The sequence below is a fragment of the Procambarus clarkii genome, chromosome 17 (assembly GCF_040958095.1).
Source record: "Procambarus clarkii isolate CNS0578487 chromosome 17, FALCON_Pclarkii_2.0, whole genome shotgun sequence".
NCBI lineage: Eukaryota > Metazoa > Arthropoda > Malacostraca > Decapoda > Cambaridae > Procambarus > Procambarus clarkii.
The window spans coordinates 48,245,489-48,270,262 of record NC_091166.1 but is presented as its reverse complement, the minus strand read 5'-3'; the positions used below and the strand labels follow the sequence as shown (position 1 = coordinate 48,270,262).

General features: G+C 48.7%; 1 protein-coding gene across 3 annotated transcripts in view; it reads left to right on the top strand.

Moving 5' to 3' along the window:
• Positions 1-24,774, top strand: part of LOC123752815 (serine protease inhibitor dipetalogastin) — a 180,280-nt gene that overhangs the window by 114,526 nt on the left and 40,980 nt on the right. The gene's annotated exons all lie outside the window — the stretch shown is intronic.

Below are 24,774 nucleotides of genomic sequence, written 5' to 3'. Positions count from 1 at the left end.
CTTTGGTCCCGCCTCGCAACCGTCAATCAACTGATGTACAGATTCCTGAGCCTACTGGGCTCTTATCATATCTACATTTGAAACTGTATATGGAGTCAGCCTCCACCACATCACTGCCTAATGCATTCCATCTGTGAACTATTTTGACACAAAGTTCTTTCTAACGTCCCTGTGGCTCATTTGGGTACTAAGTTCCCACCTTTGTGTCCTTGTTCGCGTACCACCCGTGTTAAACAGTTTATCTTTATCTACCCAGTCTATACCTCTGAGAATTTTGTAGGTTGTGATCGTGTGTGTGTGTGTGTGTGTGTACTCACTCACCTATTTGCACTCGTCTATTTGTGTCTGCAGGATCGAGCATTGACTCTTGGATCCCGCCTTTCGAACCATCGGTTGTTTACAGCAATGACTCCGGTCATTGTTAGAGAATTTAGGATCACCTAAATTATATAATGGCAAGATGAGGGGTTAAAGTCACTATTTGTTATGATCTCTAACCCTACAAACATTGGCGTGTGTGTGCGCGGGTGTGCGCGGGTGTGCGCGGGTGTGCGCGGGTGTGCGCGGGTGTGCGCGGGTGTGCGCGGGTGTGCGCGGGTGTGCGCGGGTGTGCGCGGGTGTGCGCGGGTGTGTGCGGGTGTGTGCGGGTGTGTGCGTATGCGTGCACACCAGCGTGTCGGGCTCTCACACGATGACAGTGTTCCGTGGATCACCTAAATTAAATAATAGGAAGATGAGGGGGTTAAAGTCACCATTTGTTGTGATCTCTCACCCCCAAACACTGGCCGGGAGGCGATGTGTCTGTGTTTTATCACTCAAAATTCCTCAAGTTAAGTCTCACTTCAGTGTTTTTGTGGCGTTTGTTACTGTGTGTTTTATCCAAGACTTACCTTATAAGTCTTCGATCAAGACGTAAGACTTCAACCAAGAAGGCTTACGAGACTTGCCTTATAAGCCTTCAATCAAGACTTACCAGCCAGAGTACTGGAGGAACCCAGACCTTCAGTGAGGTAAAAAGTCTTCCTAAAACCTCAGTATGAAGATATTGACACTTAATTCTTCAAAATAATAGTTTCCAAAATGTTTTTTTCATACAAGTTTCCAAAATGATAAAATGCTGAGCAATGCAGGCGATGAGTCACAATAACGACGACGTTTCGGTCCGTCCTGGACTTGAGAATGGTCCAGGACGGACCGAAACGTCGTCGTCCCTTCACTTTCTAGTGTGTGGTCTGGTCATGATGAGCAATGATAATGTTGCCTTAGTGGTATAATTTGCCCAATACATGTCTAGGATCACATATCAGACGACATCTTCAGCACCATACAGTACCGTGACAAATATATCAGTACAACTGTACCAGGAGTGTGTGGGGGTGAGAGTACCGTGTCTAGGGTGATGGTTCAGTGTAGAGGTACCGTGTCTGTAGTACCCCCAACACGCCATGGGAACCGTATCCTAGATGCAGGTACTACACCTGATGGAAGGTACCGTGTGCAGCAAGTTCACCGTACCATGCAGCTGGCTACACAGGCGTGTACCTCCGCTCGCCTCAACCGAACCTCACGAAGTGAATGACAAACAACTTCCGGCCGCCGCTGACGACGAGAACGCAAACAAAGAGCCCAACAATTCAGGTTTAGGTTGTTTCTACACTGTGATTGTTTCCCGCGCGACGCGTCATCGACCTGGCCCGGCCATCGTTACTTCGCGAAATGGCTAGACCAGCAGTACCTCGCCTTGTGTTATGACGCAGTGGTACGGCGGCATGTGCGTGAGACAGGCGGAGAGAGTGTGGGTGAGAAAGGAGAGAGAAGGGAAGAGATGGAAGGGTGAGAAGGGAAGAGATGGAAGGGTGAGAGGTGGGGGGAGAGGTCGAAAGGAGAGTTGAAAGGATACAGACAGACGTGTATGCATACATTGACTGCCTGCTGCACAAAGAGGCGCGCAGGACCAACATACAAGCGCGCGCGCTCTCTCCCTCTCTCGGTCTCTGTCTCTGTCTCTTTGTCTGTCTCTCTGTCTGTCTCTCTGTCTCTCTATCTCTGTCTGTCTGTCTCTCTCTCTCTCTCTCTCTCTCTCTCACTCTCACTCTCTCTCTCTCTCTCTCTCTGTCTTTCTCTGTCTCTCTCTGTCTCTCACTCTCTCTCTCACAGGCGCGCGCCGAACCCAAAGGTATGTAGTCATGGCAGAAGCCGGAGGGAAACAGTGACCTAATGGAGGAAGGTGTCCCCCAGGGCCCCTCTTGGAAGAATTAAGGTGCCCCCCAGAGCCCCTGATGGAGGAATTAAGGTGCCCCCTGCTGCACCTCCCTCGCTCCTCGTGTCCACTCCCACAGGTGGCCCTGTTATCCACAGGGCCACCATCCTCACATTTTCAAGTGAGGATGCGCGCTTCTGGAAGGTGTTTTGGCCATGGCCGAGCGTGGTGGTTTGGGGAGAGAGTACCCTGTGGGTGGAGGTTGGGGTCGTGCTGTGGGTGGAGGCTGGGGTCGTGCTGTGGGTGGTGGCTGGGGTCGTGCTGTGGGTGGAGGCTGGGGTCGTGCTGTGGGTGGAGGCTGGGGTCGTGCTGTGGGTGGAGGCTGGGGTCGTGCTGTGGGTGGAGGCTGGGGTCGTGCTGTGGGTGGAGGCTGGGGTCGTGCAGTGGGTGGTGGCTGGGGTCGTGCTGTGGGTGGAGGCTGGGGTCGTGCTGTGGGTGGAGGCTGGGGTCGTGCTGTGGGTGGCGGCTGGGGTCGTGCTGTGGGTGGCGGCTGGGGGGTTGAGAAGGAAGGACAGAAAACGAGTAAGTAGACGGTCTTAAGGAATAGGAAAAACCATAAAAATACACAGGAAGATGCTCATTAAAATGACAAAGAACAAACGTCTAAAACGCGTAGATAAAACACAAGACGTAGACGAACAAGACCAAGGGAAGAACAAACGCCACGCTATACACTCGGGAAGATCGCGCTCTCTCGGGAGGAAAATGACAGCAGTTTTAGTGCCATTACCAGACACGATGGTGCAACAGTTAGACAACTCGGGCGAGGCTTTGTAATGTAACTGCTCCCACCTCTCCCCCGGGGATAACCGCACTCAAGATGAACACTCGTTACCCCGAGTCTCTGATAACCCACTGACTACCATCAGAGGGTCGTGCGTGTGGCTGTGCCTCGTAATTGCCCAGTTACGACCTACTGCCGACCAGGCGGGGCCATGGTTGCGACAGAGCGTTCTAACGAGTGGCAGGCAGTGTGTCACTATGCCATCATTTAACCAATCGTGGAGCAACATTTGACCTGGTGTACGTTACATATACCCGCCGATGAGCGGGAAGTATCGAGTGACGGGTAAGTTGACCTCCTGAGGGCCAAGTGGTGTAGGTTAACGATATCTGCCGAGTACACCTTCCACCGGACGTCATGTGTCTCTGTCTGCACGTGATGCATTAATTCACAGAGTGACGGGCATGGTGTTAGTGCACGCTGCAGGAGCTGGCTGGGCCGGCGTGCACGCCGCACGAGCTGGCTGGGCCGGCGTGCACGCCGCACGAGCTGGCTGGGCCGGCGTGCACGCCGCACGAGCTGGCTGGGCCGGCGTGCACGCCGCACGAGCTGGCTGGGCCGGCGTGCACGCTGCAGGAGGGGGCGTCCACCCGCCGCGCCCTCCACAGGAAATACTCTGAGTGGTCTCCGTCAAACACCACCACCGGCTCCCACACATCTGTGCCCTCACCAATAACAACAGTTTATTTGATCACCTTGAGAACCTCTACCCGGGTCGTCCCAATGTATATTAATTTGTATAGTTTTAATACTTATTAATAATTTCGTGATACTTAAAGTAACTGAAAGTGTTTTTTTTTAGTTTATTTATTATGCACCCCATACCCATCTTGTGGGCGGTAGTGGAAAGGGTTACAGAGGCACATAATGGGCTCAGGGACTGAACCCCACAATTCATTTAGCTAAGCAAGTTAGTCTTGATGAGCTAGTTACAAAATTCAGTATAAGTCGTCACATCAATGGGTTCGAGATCGACCACAAGTACAGTTTCTAAATTAAGCAACTGACATATGTGGAGAGCTAGTGTCACAATTGATATGTTTGTCCTGCACACCGCCCCCCCATTCAGTGGGCAGCGGTGGATAGGTTACAATCACTTAGTTACTACCTACAGTTAGCAAACTGGGGATATTTGGCTAAAATTTCTGGTAGCAGATCATTTTGAATGAAATATTTACACATTACTGGAACATTGGTTATAGAATTGTCTCTGAATTCACGTATCTTTTCGCATTCCATCCCACAGTGACGGAAGGTGTGCGAATAATTTTGTTGACAGTTTATATTTGGTCAGGTCTACATCAGCAGATAATGAGAATTCCCAGAGATACTTGTAACCGAGTCTAAGCCGAGCAGTAGTAACATCTAGAAGTCCTGATTTTATTGGATGAACCATAGATGTGTGGCTCCTCTTGCATGATAGTATGATGATAGATGGAATTACTGGTGTCAATTTCACTTTGCCTCACAGCTACGAGATTTTGTTGAAATTCTTGGTGTAACTGAGAGACCAGATCCCTGAGAAGCTTAAAGTTGGCGGCCATAGTGAGGCTGAGGCCAGGGCCAGCGACACGATGTGGTGCTGGTGCTTGTTGTCACACAGTGTTCACTACCCTCTCTCCCCTCTCATCCCCCCCTCGCACATCTCACTCCCCCCCCCCGCGCGCTTCCCCTCTTGCCTCTTTCCCCCTAGCACAACACCCGGCTGTTTGTTGAAGCCGTACCCCCCTCCCTGCACACCATGTGGGCCAGGTAGGCCGAGCCCTGGGAGGGGGGGCGAGCGCGCCTAAACCCATGCCTGTGGTCTTAGAGCCCACATAACAGGCAGAGCGAGGCCAGCCGGCGGGGCGTGCAGAGCTAGAGCTCATTACCCCAGCGGCCACTGTTAGGCAAGCATCTCCTTGTCTTGTGCTTGTTGACCTCTCCCCACCTCCTCCTCCTCCAGCGTGTTGACCTCCACCTCCCTGCCCGGTGTTGACAGGAGCTGACCGGCCGCCGTCAAGGCCGGCGGCGCCCGGGAGCATCACGCCAGAATTACTGATCTTTTCCTGTTATTGTGAGACGTCAACCTTACGAGGATATTAAGGTCACCACAACATTACTGACCGACTTAATCACACACAGAAATCACACTAACATGATGTATCAAATGAACAAATCCACAAGGGCCGTGACGAGGATTTGGGATGCTCCCGGACGCAGGTTCGAATCCTCGTCACGGCCCTTGTGGATTTGTTCATTTACCGACCGACCAGCACGTATACAACACTCTTGGAGACTGTTTTAAAATAGTGTATATATACCGAGACGCGGGCTACACCTCTGACCTCTTAATGACCTCCTAATGACCTCTACTGACCACCTTTCGCTGCGAGCTGATGGTCTCGAACACGAAGATGGCACAATAAATGCATGTTATGGATAGTACTCGCCTATTGGTGCTTGCGAGGGGTTGAGCTTTGGCTCTTTGGTCCCGCCTCCACTATAGTGTTCTTGTTGTATGCGTGCGCTTGTGTTTACCGAGATGTATTTCTTGGATGTAACTCCAGCTCCTGGACCCTGTACTTCAGATCTGTCGACTAGTACAGACTCTCTATTCTGTAGTGTTTGACTTAGACGTGTGTGTGTGTACGTGTACGTGTACGTGTGTGTGTACGTGTCACTGAGAATGAGAGCCTACCTCACGCTCACGTCTAAGGAGTGACTTCACCACATACCAGACATCTAGGGACGATGTCTCCACAACTCCCACATCACCTGCCACACCTGCAAACTTCGTGTTCATCATGCTAACGACAGCTGTGTCATTTGTGTCTTGACAGCTATTCATCAACTTTCTCCTTTGAGACGCCTCTTGCATGGCTTCTGTAATAGTGTAGCGGGTCACAGCATCCTCTCTCTCTCTCTCTCTCTCTCTCTCTGTCTCTCAGGATACCGTAGACTAATCAAGAAGTGAATAACGATACTTTAGGTAAACATTAAATACCGTTTTTCATTAACCGTGAATATGAAGACAGGATTAAAATGACAGTAAATAACAGATTATAATGAATATATTAAGCCTGGCTGGTGAAGCCCTGTGGGACGCGCCGTCCGTGGGACGGCTGGGAGGGTGGTCCCGGCTCCGACGTGCCCCACTATCCAGGCAGAGTCTCTGACCCCTGACCCCGCCTCTCACCCCCCCCCCTGGCTCGCTACCCAATACACAGTGGCTCTCAGGCGCTGTTTTCCTCCTTGTTTTCCGTGATTACCATGAGGTTCCCCCGCACAATATGTGGGAAGATTGACGGTGGGAGAAGGTTCACGATGAGGATGTTCTTGTATATTATCACGATATTCCCTCGGCCGGGCTCCTTCCCCGCCAAGTCCAATACCGACCCGAGGTCTGGGAGCGAAAACTATTTTTGGATCATTCTTCATAAAGTGGATATTATTATGTAAAATTATGATTCTCTCTCTCTCTCTCTCTCTCTCTCTCTCTCTCTCTCTCTCTCTCTCTCTCTCTCTCTCTCTCTCTCTCTCTCCTACACCACCCTCCCTCTCTCTCTCTCTCTCTCTCTCCTACACCACCCTCCCTGTACCAGATCCTCCCATCCCCCGCACACCCCAGATCCCCCAGGTCCCCCTTCATAGCCCCCCCCCCCCATCCCGGTCCCTCCCTGTTTCCCTGCTTCAGGGGAAGCAATAGGATCTGAGAAAGGACAGAAGAGTCAGTTTCAGGGTGATGTACTCGAACATAGATGGGATCACAAGCAAGGCAAGTGACCTAAGGGAAAGTTGAGAGGTATGCCACTAGACTAGTCCTAGAACTAAGAGGCATGAGTTACGAGGAAAGGCTGCGGGAAATGCACCTTACGACACTGGAAGACAGAGTAATTGGAGACATGATCACTACCTACAAAATCCTCAGGGGAATTGATAGGATAGACAAGGATAAACTATTCAACACTGGTGTTACGCGAGCAAGGGGACACAGGTGGAAACTGAGTACTCAAATGAGCCACAGGGACGTTAGAAAGAACTTTTTCAGTGTCAAGAGTAGTTAACAAGTGGAATGTATTGGGCAGTGATGTGGTGGAGGCTGACTCCATACACAGTTTTGAATGTAGATATGATAGAGCCCAGTAGACTCAGGAACCTGTACACCAGTTGATTGACGGTTGAGAGGCGGGACTAAAGAGCCAAAGCTCAACCCCCGCAAGCACAACTAGGTGAGTACACACACACACACACACACACACACACACACACACACACACACACACACACCGGACCAAAGAGCCAAAGCTCAACCCCCGCAAGCACAATTAGGCGAGTACACAGAGGAGGCTCTCATGTGCCTTGTGCAGACATATGTACTTAACAGGACGCATGACTGACAACCACACATTACCAAACACACACACGTCGTGACGTTACCTCTAACCACACCCCTCCCTCCACCCCTCCCCCCCCTCCTCCGGTGCTCTACAACACAGCAGTGTTACCAACATATTCCACCTGTTCAACATCCACTCGGCACACATTTCCTCCCGTTGTCTCCTCTGTGATAATTCCCCGCCGAGACATGACCGCCGGAGACGACGGAGAAGCACCAATGAAGTAAGCGGCGGCAGAAACGATAACTTGGTAAAGACTGAACGATCGGGGTCATTGTATCGGTGCGGCACTGCCAGACGGGTGATGCCTCCCGTCGTGTGCTGCGGCTGCCCGCTGTACGACGACACCCGCCTCGGGCCCACTAGGGGTGAATAGTGGGGGAGGGGGGGGGGGGTTGTGCCCCCCACCACTCATTAGGGTGAAGAGTGGGGGGGGGGGGGGTTTGTGCCCCCCACCACTCATTAGGGTGAAGAGTGGGGGGGGGGTATGTTGTGTTCCACCACTCACTAGGATGAAGGGGTGAGCTGATAGCACTGAGTAAATAGCAAGCAATTACCACAAGGACACTAAGTATATGTCACCAGGGCGACATACATATCATATCCTACATATCGCTCCACCGAATTTGACGAATACACATGAATATGACCGATGACTGGACGATAGCTCGACTGGTGTCCACCGCCATTTAGCCTCTTGGATATGTAGTTTTATGGCGAGTCTTGGCTCCCGGGCCCAGCCTTTCAATCTCCGGTCACCTATTGCAATGGCTCCCGACATCTTAGTTCTGACCACAGGAAGTCTTGCTAGCACCCTGCATGATAGGGTCAAGTGACTGGCCTTGTAGTGCCATCTTTAGGCTCACTCTTGAACTGGAGTCTCTGGCCGTGGTTCCTCTGGGCTGCTGTAATCTTCACTTGCGTCTTCTAGAACTTTTCTCGTTGTTTGAGCTGCGGCTGTTACTATTTTAATCTGGAATGTGACCGCAATCATTTCTTCGAATTTGTGCACCTTGTGTGACATTCCATCAACATTACTGTATCAGATGTTCAGGCTCTTCATTGTTGTTCTGTTCTCAAGGCGGCTCCCGGCCTGCCTTGAGAACAGGCCAAGGAGCCTGTTCTCCTTGGCCTAACCCCACCCAGTACCCTTACGGCAACCCGTTCTCGCAAATTCGTAAAGTCAATATTGACTTATTAACTACGTGCATAGGTGATATACTAAACATAATAGATACCCTTAAAAAGATTCATAGAAAACACCGACCTTACCTAACCTTGTTAGTATCTTAAGATAAACATCTTATTGCTTCGTAATTAAAATTATTACTTGACCTATACCTATTATAGGTTAGGTAATAATTGTAATTACGAAGCAATAAGATGCTTATCTTAACATACTAAGTAGGTTAGGTAAGGTCGGTGTTTTCTATGAAACTTTCAAGGGAAACTATTATGTTAAGTATGTCACCTATGCACATATTTAATAAGTCAATATTGACATTAAATTTGCGAGAACGGGTTGCCTACGGATGGGGTACTGGGTGGGGTTAGGGGTAGAAGGGAGGGAACTATGAGAAAGCGTCTGATGTTGTTTTAAGATTCAGCTACTGGGAACAAAACGTTCGAAGTAGCACGGACTATGGTGAGCCCGTAGTGGACTTGCCTGGCACAGGAGCGGGTTGATTGATGAAGATTAAGCCACCCAAAAGGTGGCACGGGCATGAATAGCCCGTCAGTGGTGGCCCTTTGGAGCCATTACCAGCATCATTAGCTGATACTGGAGATCTGTGGAGGTGCGACTGCACCCTACGGAGAGGTCGTGACCTCTCCAGGAGCGGGGCTGTAACTTGTGAGAAAGCGCCAAGCCATTACGACTATATAGCACTTGGCAGGGATAAGGATTAGGGATAGGACGTGGGGGGAGGGGTGGAAAGACTGGTGCTTAACCAGTTGGACGGTCGGGGATTGAATGCTGACCTGCATGAAGCGAGATCGTCGCTCTACTGTCCAGCCCAAGTGTTTGGGCGTAGAAGGTAGAGAAAATGGGGAGAAGTATGTGTAGGGAAGACCATGGAAGTCGACGGTAGTTGAATAGTGGTGCTTAAGTGGATTGACTGTGTGTGTGTGTGTGTGTGTGTGTGTGATCACCCTCCGGAGTGAGTGTTGGGGTGGTGTACACTCCCAGGATGGTCTCGAGTCGTTATATGGAGGTAGTTATCCCCTTCATCGTGTACTGGCCTTTCGGGTCCTGGCTCCTCTTCCCGTTTCCAGCACCTTATACTTGCTCGTGTTCCATTTATGTGGCCAAATCTTCAGCTTGTTTATCATCTTGGAGAGTCTTGCAATCCTCACCTGTCACCACTGTGTGCGTGTGCACGTGTGTCTCTTTGCACACTCGATCACGAACGCATGCGTGTGCCTTTGTGTGCTTCTACACCCTTCTCCTCCTCCACTAACACCTTCCTGAGAGTATATAGACAAAGCCAAATACAAGCAAATACACAAACATATTCTTGACCTCGTTGACCTGGGAAGAGAGGGGGGGGGGTCATACGCCCTCTTCCCGTTTTCTGTTGCCTTCACTCCGAGCCCAGAAGATGTCAGACCTGCTTAGAACAAGTCTTGTGAGATGGTGTCGCGCTCACAACGACCGTCGTTAACCTAAGTGACGTTAACCTCGACCTTACGGCATTTCGCGCTTCCAAAGAAACACCATAGTATGTATTTACACGTAAATGACTTGGATTTACACGCGTAAATATTTTAATCACACGTGAGGAGCAAGTGTGGCGCCTTGGGACATCAACTTCGCTAATATTTTTCTACCACAGACGTGGCCACACATTTGCAATGCTAACCAGCATATATATTTTTACCTGTCCTCCATGGACAGGGTTTCTTGAGGTTATCTTGATGATTTCGGGGGCTTTAGTGTCCCCGCGACCCGGTCCTCGACCAGGCCTCCACCCCCAGGAAGCAGCCCGTGACAGCTGACTAACACCCAGGTACCTATTTTACTGCTAGGTAACAGGGGCATAGGGTGAAAAACTCTGCCCATTGTTTCTCTCCGGCGCCCGGGAACGAACCCGGGACCACAGGATCACAAGCCCAGTGTGCTGTCCGCTCGGCCGACCGGCTCCCAGTGAGAGATCTGTTAAAACATATTGTTCAGTGATTTATTGAACAATCAACCACAGAAAGTGATTGTAGTGCTTTTAAAATGCTAATCTAATCTACGAACATAAATACAGAGATTTACGTCTGTCCTACATGAACAGTGTTCGAGGTGTCCTTGTACACATCATTAATGTACGTTTACAAAGGTGAAATACAATTCTGACCAGCTTCCACATATCGTGTACACACACACACACACACACACACACACACACACACACACACACACACACACACACACACACACACACACACACACACACACACACACACACACACATATTATATGAGACTGTATATAAATTTATATGCAATTGACAATCACGAAACGCTAATCATTGGTATGCGGAAAATCCACAGAGAAATGGAAAGGGGAGATGAAAGTTTCGGCCGATCAAAGCCGTTGTCAGTACCGGACTGACTGAGGCCAACAGAGGGAGGGGTGGAGGCCAACAGAAGGACGGGTGGAGGCCAACAGAGGGACGGGTGGAGGCCAACAGAGGGACGGGTGGAGGCCAACAGAGGGACGGGTGGAGGCCAACAGAGGGACGGGTGGAGGCCAACAGAGGGACGGGTGGAGGCCAACAGAGGACGGGTGGAGGCCAACAGAGGGACGGGTGGAGGCCAACAGAGGGACGAGTGGAGGCCAACAACTGCGTCCTGGGGTCGTGGACTTTTAGCTCTTGTAGCTGAGCGTGTTAGCTCTTTTAGCTCTTGTGGAATAAGTTACCTATATAGCCTACAGAGTAACTATATAGTTACCTATATAGCCCAATATGTGCTAATATACAATATAGGGTTTGCTTCTAAGTGAGTTGGAATACAGGAGTGCCTGAAGAATGTACCATCGAAGTGGTCAATGACTTCTAAGACCTGAGGAACAGGTTAAACTGAACTTGAATCAATTACCTCGGGTGAGTCTGGAGCGATTAAATTACCTTCATCTGACTAAGGAAGCTCAATGCACATTTCCCTGTGGCTGCTCATCCCGAGCTTGTATATCTTCCTCTGACGAAGAAAGAGCATGTGCTTGCACGTTATGAGCTGGAGAATGACTGTTTGATGTACGTACAGCAGAATGACTGGTGTACGTACGGCCGTGTTCCACTCTGAATGTTGTGACGCCTCAAGGAGCGACCTGTTCTCTGTATTAAAATATCGCGTTTAGTAATAATATTCTTGTTATTAAGAAACAATAATAATAATATGGGGGAAATAATTAAAAAGAAATACTTAATTATTTAATAATAATAATTACGTGACTGAGATTGTTCACCGCTTCCTCCTCCAAGTATGAGGTTCTCCTGTATGTTGATGACCAGACCACACACTAGAAGGTGAAGGGACGACGACGTTTCGGTCCGTCCTGGACCACAATCGACTTGAGAATGGTCCAGGATGGACCGAAACGTCGTCGTCCCTTCACCTTCTAGTGTGTGGTCTGGTCAACATACTTTAGCCACGTTATTGTGACTCATCGCCTCTCCTGTATACATTGGGTACTCCTGTAATATACAAAATACTTGTTGTAATACTTGGTTTATACAAATTTCTCTATTATATTTATATACAATACTTGTTTACAAACTCTTCTGGAACACTTGTTTACAATACTTATTTATAAACTTCTCTGTACCGCTTTGTATACATTACTTCTTTAAAACTTGTTTTAATTTACTTGTCTATATTTACATAATAAAACATTGAACTAGTAAGATAAATATGTACGTTTATTTATGACGCGACGAGGCTTGGGAGGAGAGTATATATATGACCCCTAGGCTGGTCGGCAGGTTCTGTTAACGGTCCAGTGGCAATATGTAAGTCTATATGTATCTAAATAAGTGTAGGTAAGTATAGCTATCTGACTAGTTATTTGATTGCACTTTACCTACAATTATAAGCGTGGGAGAGCATGATTACCTATGGTGAGAGGCGAGTATCTCAGTGAGGATATAAAGCAGGGCAGGACGGGTAGATGGAGCCACCTGGCTTCTGGAAATATTATATACGATGATTTGGGAAACATGTTTACTGTGTTAAATGGGTGAGAGCTACAACTTTTTTGTTCTGAAAATAACAATTTTTTGGTGAACATTGCAGTAAGGAGGAGAAGCTTAAACTGTGTTATTCTATTTTACAATGCCTGAAATAACTACCTTTTAAATCTTATAAAAATTGAACTGTTTGTTGGCATGATAAGTGTTCTTGTAAATAACGAACTTACAAGAGCGAACTAAGGCAGAGGACAAGAGCCGGAGCTCTGTAACTGAATTGATCTATTTTACTAAGTCTGATATACACCTGTTAAAAATTTCGTGGGAATTGGGCTGATAATAACGAAGTTACGAGAGACAACTCAGGCGGAGGACAGGAGCTGAAACTCGGTAACTCTTTAATTTTCTTTCTACGTCTGAAATGACTGTTTTAAATTTCAGGAAAATTGGAATGTTAGTACAGAAACTACACCTATAAATGTATAGACAGGTTTAAGAACTAACATCTGACACTGGTAATTACTTAAACAACTCCTAATGAACATATTCTCTGAAAATGGATTTCGTCTGACCTCAACTTTACTCTTAAATGGATACAGAATAGCGTGTATATTTTCTACACAAGAATTCCTTACGACTGTAGAGGGGCCGGATTTGATTGTGACAGTGTCAAACAGCCTGATTGACTAGTCCAGCAACTAGGAGGCCTGGTCGACGACCGGGCCGCGGGGACGCTAAGCCCCGGAAAAACTCCGGACCGTTGGGACATTGATCCGCGGAATTAAAAGTTTAACATTGATAGATTACTTAAACTCCTAATTAATATATCCTCTGAAAATGGTCTTGATACAATAACGATTTTACCTCAAAAAACGGGACTCTGCCAAAATTATCCCTAAAATGGAGATCTTGCACAGCGACGACAGTTTAAGGTTAGACCCGGGGACCCTTTTATGGGGTATTGCATAGCGAGGACTTTGTCCAAAATAAAAAATCATCGCTATGCGGTCTATGCATCTATTGTATGGGGCTGGGGAAGGTGTGGAGTATGTGGGAGGGGTGGAGTATGTGGCTGGGGGGGGGGTGGAGTATGTGGCTGGGGGGGGGGTGGAGTATGTGGGAGGGGTGGAGTATGTGGCTGGGCGGGGGTGGAGTATGTGGCTGGGGGGGGGGTGGAGTATGTGGGAGGGGTGGAGTATGGGGCTGGGGGAGGTGGGGGGAAGAGGGAGAGGGATCCAGGAAGAGAGAGACCGGTGCTGTCATGAAGAAAAAGTTGGCATGATAAGTGTTGCAGAGCGGCTGGTGCAACTGGTTATGTTGCTTGTGTTGGTGTCTCCCCCTCCCTCCCTCGCTTGCTCTCTCTCTCTCTCTCTCTCACCCTCCCTCTCTCTCACCCTCCCTCGCTCTCTCCCTCCCACCCTCCCTCACTCTCTCCCCACCTTCGCCCTCGTCCCTTCATCCATTCCGCTTTCTCCTGCCCTCTTTCTAAAGTCCATTGCCTCCCTCCACTCTGAGAGAGATGACGATACATACATATTGGGCTCCAAGGGTGAAGGTAACGAACCTCGCTTCAATACACACACACGGGATAACGAACCCTCGCTGGAGCGCCCACGATTGTCACACTAAGCACCGTAATTCCAATCGCTGGTGGGAGCAAATTGCTACATTCCATCCCTGCCAGCCATTCGGTTCCTGATTTACCGACGACTAAATTATACCCATCTCCCACACAGCAACATTAGTCTGCCACTCTGCCAAGCCACAAACATACACAACAGCGCTGGAGTACGTGGACACAAAGCCAGAATATCGAGAGGCTGTCTCAGACGGGGAGGAAGCGACAGAAACACTGAGACAGAGGTAATTACGGATGTTATGAGAAAGCAGAGTCCCAGACAACAACAAGAAGGGAATGCGGAGCTGGGGTACGAGGCCGGAGGGAAGGCTGGATCACTTGGACCATCGGGGGATTGCACTCCGACCCTGCAAGAAGTAAATCCGTTGCTGACGCGACTTGTTTAAGTGGACTTGGTAGGAGACGAGGGGCAACTTGATGACATTCTTTGCATACACGTGACGATTACTGAATGCTGGCAACACGCAGTTAATACCCAAGATCATTCTCCCAGGCAGCTGCAGCTAGACGTCCTCAGGCACCTCAAAATGCCTCTCTGATATAAATGTTTAACAATGTGAACTGACAGAAGCCTAGACCAAAATGATTACAATTTTTGATAACCCGAATTGAGCCTCTGAGCACCAGGCTGAAGGCGGCTTTATAAGTGGCTGGCTTAATAGTGTTTTTTATATACTTTTAGACACGTCGAATTTTAGAAAATTTCATGCAATAACTATTGTGAATTTTATTCAATATTAACTAGCCGAGTTTATTGTAATAAGGACACTAAATACTGGCAATCTTGCACTTAAGGTCCAGTCCGGACAAATAAGGTATAGCGGGGTCGCACTTAGAGAAGTATACTTTACGAAGTAGTATACATGGTAATGAGCGGCGCGAGGTGTCAACTCTACATGAGAGAGAAATATTTATCATCTCAAAATAACCCTACAATATATTACACATTTTGGGATGAAATTAGTGACTAAGGTGAACTCTAAACATGATAGTTACCCCTTAACTCCGGACGCTTTTTAGAACATGTATCGAGGTCCCCCCCCCCCCCCTCCCTCCTTTCACCAGCGTCGAATTAGTGACCCCGCCCACGAAGGCTATTTACTGCTAGGTGAAAAGAAACGCGCACAGCTATTTCTGTCCCGCCCGGAAATCGAACCCGGGATCCCCCGATTGTAAGCCAAGAACGAAGTCTTAATTTTGCTAGCAAACTGTTCGTCAATAACCTAGAGGTTACAGCACAGGGGGTGGAGCCCCAGGCTTAGCGAGGCGTCACCGGGTCTCGTGCGGGCTGGCCAGCCTCACCTGGTCTCGTGCGCGCCTCCACACACCACTAGTTATTACAGTAAAATTACTATTATGACTTACGATAATTAAGATGGTAATGCCTGCCAACAAGTATACTTTCGTCTACAGTCTAATTCAGGACAAAAATACACTCGGTATATAATATATATATATATATATATATATATGTATATATGTGTATATATATATTATATATATATATATATATATATATACATATATATATACATATATATACATATATATACATATATATATCTCAAAATTGTGGGTATATATATATCATCTCAAAGTGGGCAGGACCCCACACCCGGGGGCAGGTGTGGGGGTCCTGCCTCACTTCAGCTCCCCACTTCGTGGCTCTCCCACCATGACACTCAAGACCTCAAGTTTCATTTAATTTACCTGAAGTGTCTTGACCATGTATCCGTTAATTGCTCTCCATTATTATCCAGGTGACAATATTGTGCACTTGGGAGGGTCGGGTTTACAATGTTTGATTATCAAGATGTAACTAAAAGTTTAAAAGCTATTCTAACACGATTTCAGGACAGCTTTTTTTTTTTTCTCTCTAATTCGACACGCAGCTGTGGTGGCGAGACTTGGGCTGGTGGTGGGTTCCTCCGAGGGATCCTTTGTAAGTTACTTTAGTTGTTCAGTCCATCAGAACAAAGGTCGTCTACTTCACGACTTTTGAAGTCAAATCCTGACGATAAAGTGAACTCTTTTTTTTAAGTTAGTGTTTGAAGTGTTCCCTTCACTTGCAGCCTGTTAACACTGCGCGCGCACATACCTAGCCTTACCTAGGTCTAACTATACATAAACCATAATATTAAATAGATTTCCCCCAAAATGCAAGTTGATACTGTATGATTTATCCTGGCAGTATTGTCTGCTGTAAGTCAATAGTGACTTTACGTAAGTCGGTATTTGGCTTATAGCTTAACGTGGAAAATTCACACACACACACACACACACACACACACACACGTCAGAGCTGTCCCCCCGAAGCTCATATCGAGAGGATATCATCAGCGGCACATGCCAGGTTGGCCAACATAAGAAGAGCCTTTAGAAACTTGTGTAAGGAATCATTCAGAACCTTGAATACCACATATGTCAGACCAATCCTGGAGAATGCAGCTTCAGCATGGAGTCATATCTCGTCAAGCATAAGACTAAATTGGAGAAGGTTCAGAGGTTTGCCAGCAGACTAGTACCCGAACTGAGCGGTATTAGCTACGAGGAGAGACTACGGGAATTAACCCTCACGTCGCTGAAAGACAGAAGAGTTAGTGGGGACATGATCACCACTTAAACGATTCTCAAAGCAATAGATATGGTAGATTTAGACAGTTTATTTAACACAAGGGGCACAGGTGGAGTACCCAAGTGAGGGGAATTATCATGGGGGAAAGAGCCAAGCCATTTCGACTATATAGCACTTGGAAGGGATCAGGATAAGGATTTGGGATAGGACGGTGGAAAGGAATTGTGGCCAACCACTTGGACGGTCGGGGATTGAACGCCAACCTGCACGAAGCGAGACCGTCCAGCCCAAGTGGCTGGGCCCCGGAGTACCCAAGTGAGCCATAGAGACATTACAAAAGAACTTTTTCCAGTGTCAGAGTAGTTAACAAATGGAATGCATTAGACAGTGATGCGGTGGAGGCTGACTCCATACACAATTGTAAGTGTAGATATGATACAGTCCAGTAGGCTCGAAGACCAGTTTAGTGACAGGCGGGACCAAAGAGGAGCTCCTCACACCCCGCAAGCACAAATAGGCGAGTAAACACACTCTCTCTTCCCCCTCCCCCCCCCCTTCCTCAGTCCGTCACAGGTGGTGAACAAGAACGGAGGAACTAGTGAAGAGGAAACATTAGCGTGTCGCCTCTCCTTTGTCCCTGGGAGAGGCGTGGGTGATGGTGTGGGAGGGCGAGGCTCCCCTGCTCGGCCCCCCACAGTAATGGACTTGCTGGAGAGTCTTGATGGAAAGTTTATGCACTTACTAGGGCCCCATCTCAAGATGAAAGTGACCTGCTTAATTCACTGTTAAAATGTTCACATTTTATTTCTCTGGAGTCTAATTTTTTGCTGAAGTCTTCCATGTATTTTCTACTTGATTAATCAACATTCATTTCGGTTTGTTGGAGGGTAACGTGTGCTTGCCTACATCACCTTCCCTTACCCTTCACCACCTCCCCTTACCCTTCACCACCTTCCCTTACCCTTCACCACCTCCCCTTACCCTCACCACCATCTCTTACCCTTCACCACCTCCCCTCATCACTGTTGCCATCTTCACTAAACACTATCTTTATCAGTAAACTACACAAGTCAAACTAACATTTAATCAATATGTAGAAAATAATATGTTGGATGAATGACAATGTGCTCTCTAACGAGATTGGCAATTTGTATCATTCACCATTTCGTGCAAAGGTGGGGGGGGGGTTGATGTGCATCAGGTACAACCTGACCTGCCTATGACCATCCCCGAACCACGACCAGTCATCTTGCAAAGGTTGGTGAGGCTAGCCCCAAGCGTCTGGCCTCCATCGTTGAACAGATACAGGCATTCCCTTTTACAGAGCTGTGTATAATAATGCTAGTGTGTGAAAGAGTATTAGTTTCACGCTGCGCTATTGCCACTTGCACGCTTGTTGTATCATCCTATCTTGAGGTTATCTTGATGATTTCGGGGCTTTAGTGTCCCCGCGGCCCGGTCCTCGACCAGGCCTCCACCCCCAGGAAGCAGCCCGTGACAGCTGACTAACACCCAGGTACCTATTTTACTGCTAGGTAACAGGGGCATAGGGTGAAAGAAACTCTGCCCATGGTTTCTCGCCGGCGCTTGGGATCGAACCCAGGATCACAAGTCCAGTGTGCTGTCCGCTCGGCCGACCGGCTCCCCTTGCAAGAATTGCCACCTGAAACTCAGAGTTGCTCATCCTCTAACACGACTTTTCACCCCTGATACAATTTGAATTCAAATTTTCCAATTAAAACACAAAGTTCATAGTGAGCTGAATTAACCGCGGCCATCCCGTGAGAGTGGCAGTAGAGGCGATGATGAGGTTCCTACTGACTGCTGCTCTAGCTCCTTCCTCCTGCTGCTGCTTCTGCTGCTCCTCCCTTCTCTTCCTCCTCCTGCTGTCCGCTGCATTACGGTCACTCTTCCAGCTCCTCCCTCGCGTCGCACCAGAGCATCGATTCCCTGGTTAAGAGTGGGATCCGAGGCGGGCGTAACGGTATACATGAATCAGGGTTCAAAGCCACTCGCGGTGTTGGAGCGTCTTCACACTTGGTCAAGTGTGTCGTCTATAGTGGTGGAGGGGGGGGGGTCTTAGACACCGGGAGGGGGACGGGACCTGCTCTTTCCCCGCTCGATTAATTGGATAAATTTCTTGACCTGGAAAAAGGTTGTCACCCCCCACCTTGACCCCGTCACAGGGAAGACCTGGTGCTAACTCAACAACACGGCCACCACTTCTAAGTGAAGCGTCAACCTTAACCTTTCTCCAGAGGAATGACCAACGTCGTCCCTCCCTCCAAAGGTGTATGGGCGCCCCTCCCTCCAAAGGTGTATGGGCGACCTTCTCTCCAAGGGAGTACAAATGCTGTATTTCCGTACCCAATGTACTGAGGAGCGAGCCCTGTACCGTGGGAACCTCTGTAAAGACAACTTGCTGGGCGAACTGACGACAGGCAAGATCTCGCATCATCATCTTGAGAAAAATAATTTAACACAATACATTATATGCAAATAGTTATATAAACATAATAAGAAGTGCAAATAACCTTCTTTGAGAAAAAGATTAACTTGTAGCAGTTGAAGCGTCTTGAACTGAGCGTAAGATGGTGCTTACCTATCAGTGAGAGGGAGTGAGGTCTAGCTCTAGCTCTTCGTGCCCGCCTACCACCTTATTACCTTATAGTTTAACTATTCTGACGTTCAAGTTGTTTGTCGAGTCTGGCCTTAAAGTTGTGGATGGAGGTGGCTTCCTCAACGTCGTCTTTCAGTGCATTCCACTTGTTGGACCCCCCCCCCCCTCCTCAGCACACAGTTACAATATGACAAAGAGTGCTGGGAAGACGGGACACCACGAGCGTAGCTCTCATCCTGTAACTACACTTAGGTAATTACAGGTATTAGTATTTCCTTACATTTCTTGGGCTCATTTGTGTATCCAGCTTCCACTTGTCAGCTTGTCCTTCTTTCAATTTAAAGAGGCTGTCCTTGTCAACCTTATTATTCCTCTCGGTATCTTGTAATCATATCACGTGTTTTTTTCTGTCCTCTAGAGTTGTGAGTTGTAGAGATCAGGCTTCAAAGCTTAACGCTCTTAGCTCCGACACTAACCTTCTTGCATACCCCTGTACTTTTTAAATTCTAGTTTTGTGCTCCGCAAGGTGCGGTGAAGCACATGCCAGACTGGAGCTGCATATTCCGGTATTAGTCTAGCAAAAGCTGCCTATTTTACCTTCAAAAAGTCCTGATTTATGTTTTTAAACAACTTTCTAATGTTTGCCCGCGTCCCCTATGCTGCTGATGTTACCCTATCTGTGTGTGTGTCTGGTGTTAATGTTGGAATTATATCCATTCCCTTATGATGTACACACTTTCTAGTCCTCATTCTTCCTGCCCAATCTTGATTGTCTTATACTTATTGGCACCTGCCCAGTAAGCATTTGTTTGCCCACTCCTGCAGTTTAAGATCGCCCTGTAACTTCCTGCTGCCTTCATCTGTTTTTACATTCCTCTTTACCTTTGCATCGTCTGCAAACTCTGACTTGTACGAGCTCTCTCCCTCGGGTAGACCATTAACATAAATTTGGAAGAGTAGTGGTCCCAGGACCAAGCTCTGGGGACCCCACTTGTCACATTCCTCCAGCTCCAGACTTTACCTCTGACTATTACTGTGTCTTCTGTTCTTCTGGTGCTCCCTTATCCAGTTCAGTGCCTTCCCATTTATCCCATCTTGTTTCTCCATCTCTCATTATATACCAGTCTTTCGTGAGGAACAAAATCAAATGCCTTTTGACAGCCTAGGAAAAGACAATCTACCCAGCCATCTTTGTCCTATTTTAGTAACCTTGTCATAGAAATCATTTTTTTTTCCTGGTGAGGGGTGCTGGAGTTGGTGGGGGTGATGGAGATAGTGGGTGGTGGTGAAGGGGGGGGGATGCTGGAGATGGTGGGGGGGAGGAGGGGAGGTTGCTGGACATGGTGGGAGGGTCGGGTGCTGGAGATATGGGAGGGTGTGCTGTTGGAAATGGTGGGGGGGGGGGGTGCTGGGGAATGTGGGGGGTGGGTGGGGAGGCGCTGGAGATGGTGGGAAGTGCTGGAAATGGTGGGGGATGGGGAGCTGGAGATGGTGAGTGGTAGGGGTGGGGGTGTGGACGTGATCAAGACAACAGCAGCCCCGCCACCGTCAACACGCCTCTAGGGGCGTGTTGCACACCCCGCCTTAACGGGGACCCCGTCAAAGACCTCCCTACCGGCCCCCCCAACTCTTCCCCATTCTTGCAGGCACTGTGGGGGACTCGTACCCCCCCCACCCCACCCCCCGTGGTCCTGTGGGGACTTATGTGGTTGGGAGATGGTCCTGTGAGGGGTGTGGCTGCTGTAGTGTGGGTGTTTAAACTAGGGGTCTGGTCTAGGGGTCCCCCCCCCACCCCCTATCCCAATCTTCAGGAGAAACGAGCGCATCATTATTTTGTTTGCTAGTCGAGAGTGACCTTTGACCCGTGATGACACAACTGGTGGGAATCACTGGCTGGAGGCGGGTTGCTGGCTATTAGCGTTGAAAATTGACAGTTGACGATGAGAACCTTTTGAAAGGTCAAAGGTAATTGGACAGTTTGATGATTGAGGGGAAGGGAGGGAGGGAGGGAGAGGTGAAGACAGGAGAGAGGGAAGGTTTCCCAAGATCAGTGTATTAGACAAGAAGAAAATTTACATATTGTTACTGTTTGGAAGTTGAGTAGTGTGGACCTCACAGCCAGGATTGTGACGCCGGTGGCGACCTGAACGACGCCGGTGGCGACCTACTAATAAATTACCTGAACAGATCGATTTAGAGCGTCGGCGACAACAAAGAGACACCAGGAGGGCGGTTGTGGGGGGGGGGGACCTAGAGTGAGTGGGAGGGGGGGGAGGTGTAGAGGGTAGCAGAATGTTAGCATTATCTTGCAGATGACGCAAAATTTTCTTAAGTCGATTCAGAGGTGGATTTCGGAATGCTTTATCTACGTAAGACCAATTGTAGAATATGCAGCCACGCAACGCAGCTTTCCATCACTTCAAAAATAACACGAACAAGGTTGAAAGATGCAGGAAAATGCAAAGAAGCTCATTAAACTGTTTCATGGCATTAGGTTAGAAGAAAGACTGTAAGAGCTGGACCTAACGTCGCTAGGAGAGAGAGAGAGAGAGAGAGAGAGAGAGAGAGAGAGAGAGAAGAGAGAGAGAGAGAGAGAGAGAAAGAAAATGTTAATGATCACCATTAGAACAAGAGAGACACAAGTGACAGGTAGCCGCAGGTGAGCTATAGAGATAAACAAAGCCGTGTAAGAGCAGCAGGAAAAATGGAAGAGCAAGAACATTATACATTTTTTTATGCAAGAGCAGCTTGTATAAAAAAAATCCAGTTGCGTTTCCAAAAGCAGGTATGTTAGGATAGATTTAGAGCGGGAATTGTATTGCATTAGACACCCGACGACTGGAACTAAGACGTCAAAGAGCTAGAGCTCGGTCATGCATGCACAAATTAACGAGTAAAAATGTGAACACACGCACACACACTCATATATTCATGAACGCGCAAATGTTCATACACCTCTCAATCACTCAAAAATATTACTGAAACTGAATACACACGCGCGCGCCACCTCGCGAAGTCATACACGCACAAACGCAAGCACCAGCAGCGAAGCACTCACAGGAGGGAACCCAGCACGTGGTGACAGGAAGACCCAGCTCTCTGGTATATATAACTTTCAACCAGAGGCTAAGTCGACCACCATCTGGTCACCATTTGGTCCGGGAGACATCTCCCGTCATGAAGGGTGCATTTCGCACCTCCACAGGTCTCCAGTATCAGCTCTTGATACTGGTAATGGCTTAAAAGGGCCACCACTTACGGGCTATTCATGCCCGTGCCACCTTTTGGGTGGCTTAATCTTCATCAATCAATCAATCAATCAGGCTAAGTCCATCAGGAGGGACCTTAATAAGGTCCACCACGTGAAGCTCCGTAAGAGAGCTGACAGTAGCGGCGGTGGGCACTGGCCGACCCGCTGGTACCCCAGCTTGGACAATGCTGGGGTACTAGCGGGTCAGCCAGTGCCCACCGCCGCTTTCGTGGACATCAAACCACGATGGTCGTGGTGTGTAGTGAGCGCTCCCCCGACCAGACCACGACTCCTGGCGGAGACAGCACTCCAAGACCATTCCTCTTCCGTGTTGTCGTCGACGCGTGTACGTGAGGTTGAAGCGGAGAAAAACGAGGTGTGTGAGGCAGCGGACTCGCCGCATTCCCCTGCTACGAGCGCCATTATTCAAACATCTGCATCCCCCTCGACACACCTGGCACAACCACTCTCTTCCTCCTCTGCGTCTCCTCCCACGCCAGGAGCGGCGCGCTTCCTTGCGTGCGTCCGCTGGCTCCATCGCCGAGCTGCTTCAGCAGCAGTCGTCGTCGAGGCCTGGTGACCTGAAGGGATAGCCATTCCCCACGGACACTTGGGGAGGGGGAGCGTGTGGCTGGGGGGAGGGTTGGGGGAGCAGTTGCAGAGTACACTTCACAGTGTACTCATGGCTGGGTTGTAACGGGACTTGCTCCGTATTCCAGTGATCCCAGTGAGCTCTCAATCCCCTCCCCTCGTTAGCTCTTGATCCCCTCCCCTCGTTAGCTTTTGATCCCCTCCCCCATAAACTCTTGTTCCCCCCCCCCCCCCCCCCACCGTGAGCTTTTCCCTCCCCTGTGCTCTTTATCCCCCCCCCCCCGTGAGCTCATTCATATTTGGTCAAGAGAGCTGTTTTTTCCAGCCAGCCGACACGATGCTTAATCACAGTTACAGAGGCCACACCAAACAAAGACCTTCAAGGTGAACACGAGCAATTAAGTCCTTGTTGGAGCGGCGGAAGCTGCTCCTCCAACCTCACTCTTCTTCATCTTATTCCTTATATTTTCTAAAAAAAAATATTTTTTGGGGGGGATAGCTATTTTTTCAATTTTTTTTTTTTTTGTTCCCTCCTCGTCTTGAGAAGAAACTGTTGCCTTGAGCTGGCAGACCTGCACTCCTAGAGACCGTTACAGCTTTCCCGGCAGACCTTTATCACGGCGACGCAGGTGACGGCTGATTGAACTTCCACGCGTCTCTCAATCATCACCTCAAACATTTCTGGTCGTTTGGCCAGTGATGACGCGTCCCAGTGTGGTGTGACAGTGGTGGGGGGGGGGGTGGAGAGGACTGGGGAGGGGAGGGGGGGAGGTGAGGAGGGCAGTCAGAGCCAGGCTCTATAACTGTTGACTGCCTGGTGGTACAGTCATCTTGACTTGTGTGAACACTCGCAGGATTCCCTTCCCCTTAGGTAGTGAGGCTTACCTTATGTGGGCTTCTAATTTGACTTCCTTCATGTCTGACTGGTTCTTGGTGGATATCAGATCAAGTCTAGCTGGTTCATCGTTTCCTCCCATTCTTCTGGGTACCTTGACGTGCAGACTTGGAAAGTTTCTTGTTGCCACGTCCAATAGTTTGGTTCTCCATGCATTCATTCCTTCATGTGGGTTTCTGTACTCCCGGTCTGTCTTTCCATGGTTGAAGTCTTTCATGATTATCAGTCTGGATTCCTTCTTGTAAGCGAACGAAGCTACTCTGAACAAATCCACAAGGGCCGTGACGAGGATTCGAACCTACGTCCGAGAGCATCTCAGACGCTGCCTTAATCGGCTGAGCTACGACATGGATAAGAATTGCAACCAGAAATTCTACAGAATTTACTTTGGATCCTGCAGCCTCTCCGAGACACACACCAGGATTTTACACAACTCCCCCCATGCACTCGAGCTATGTCAATAGGCCGGTCTACCTCTTCACCCTTCATTACACACAGAAATCACAATAGCCTGATGCATCAAATGGACATCCCCCTTGTGGATTTGTTCATTTGATGCATCACGCTATTGTGATTTGTGTGTAATGAAGCTACTCTATTATTA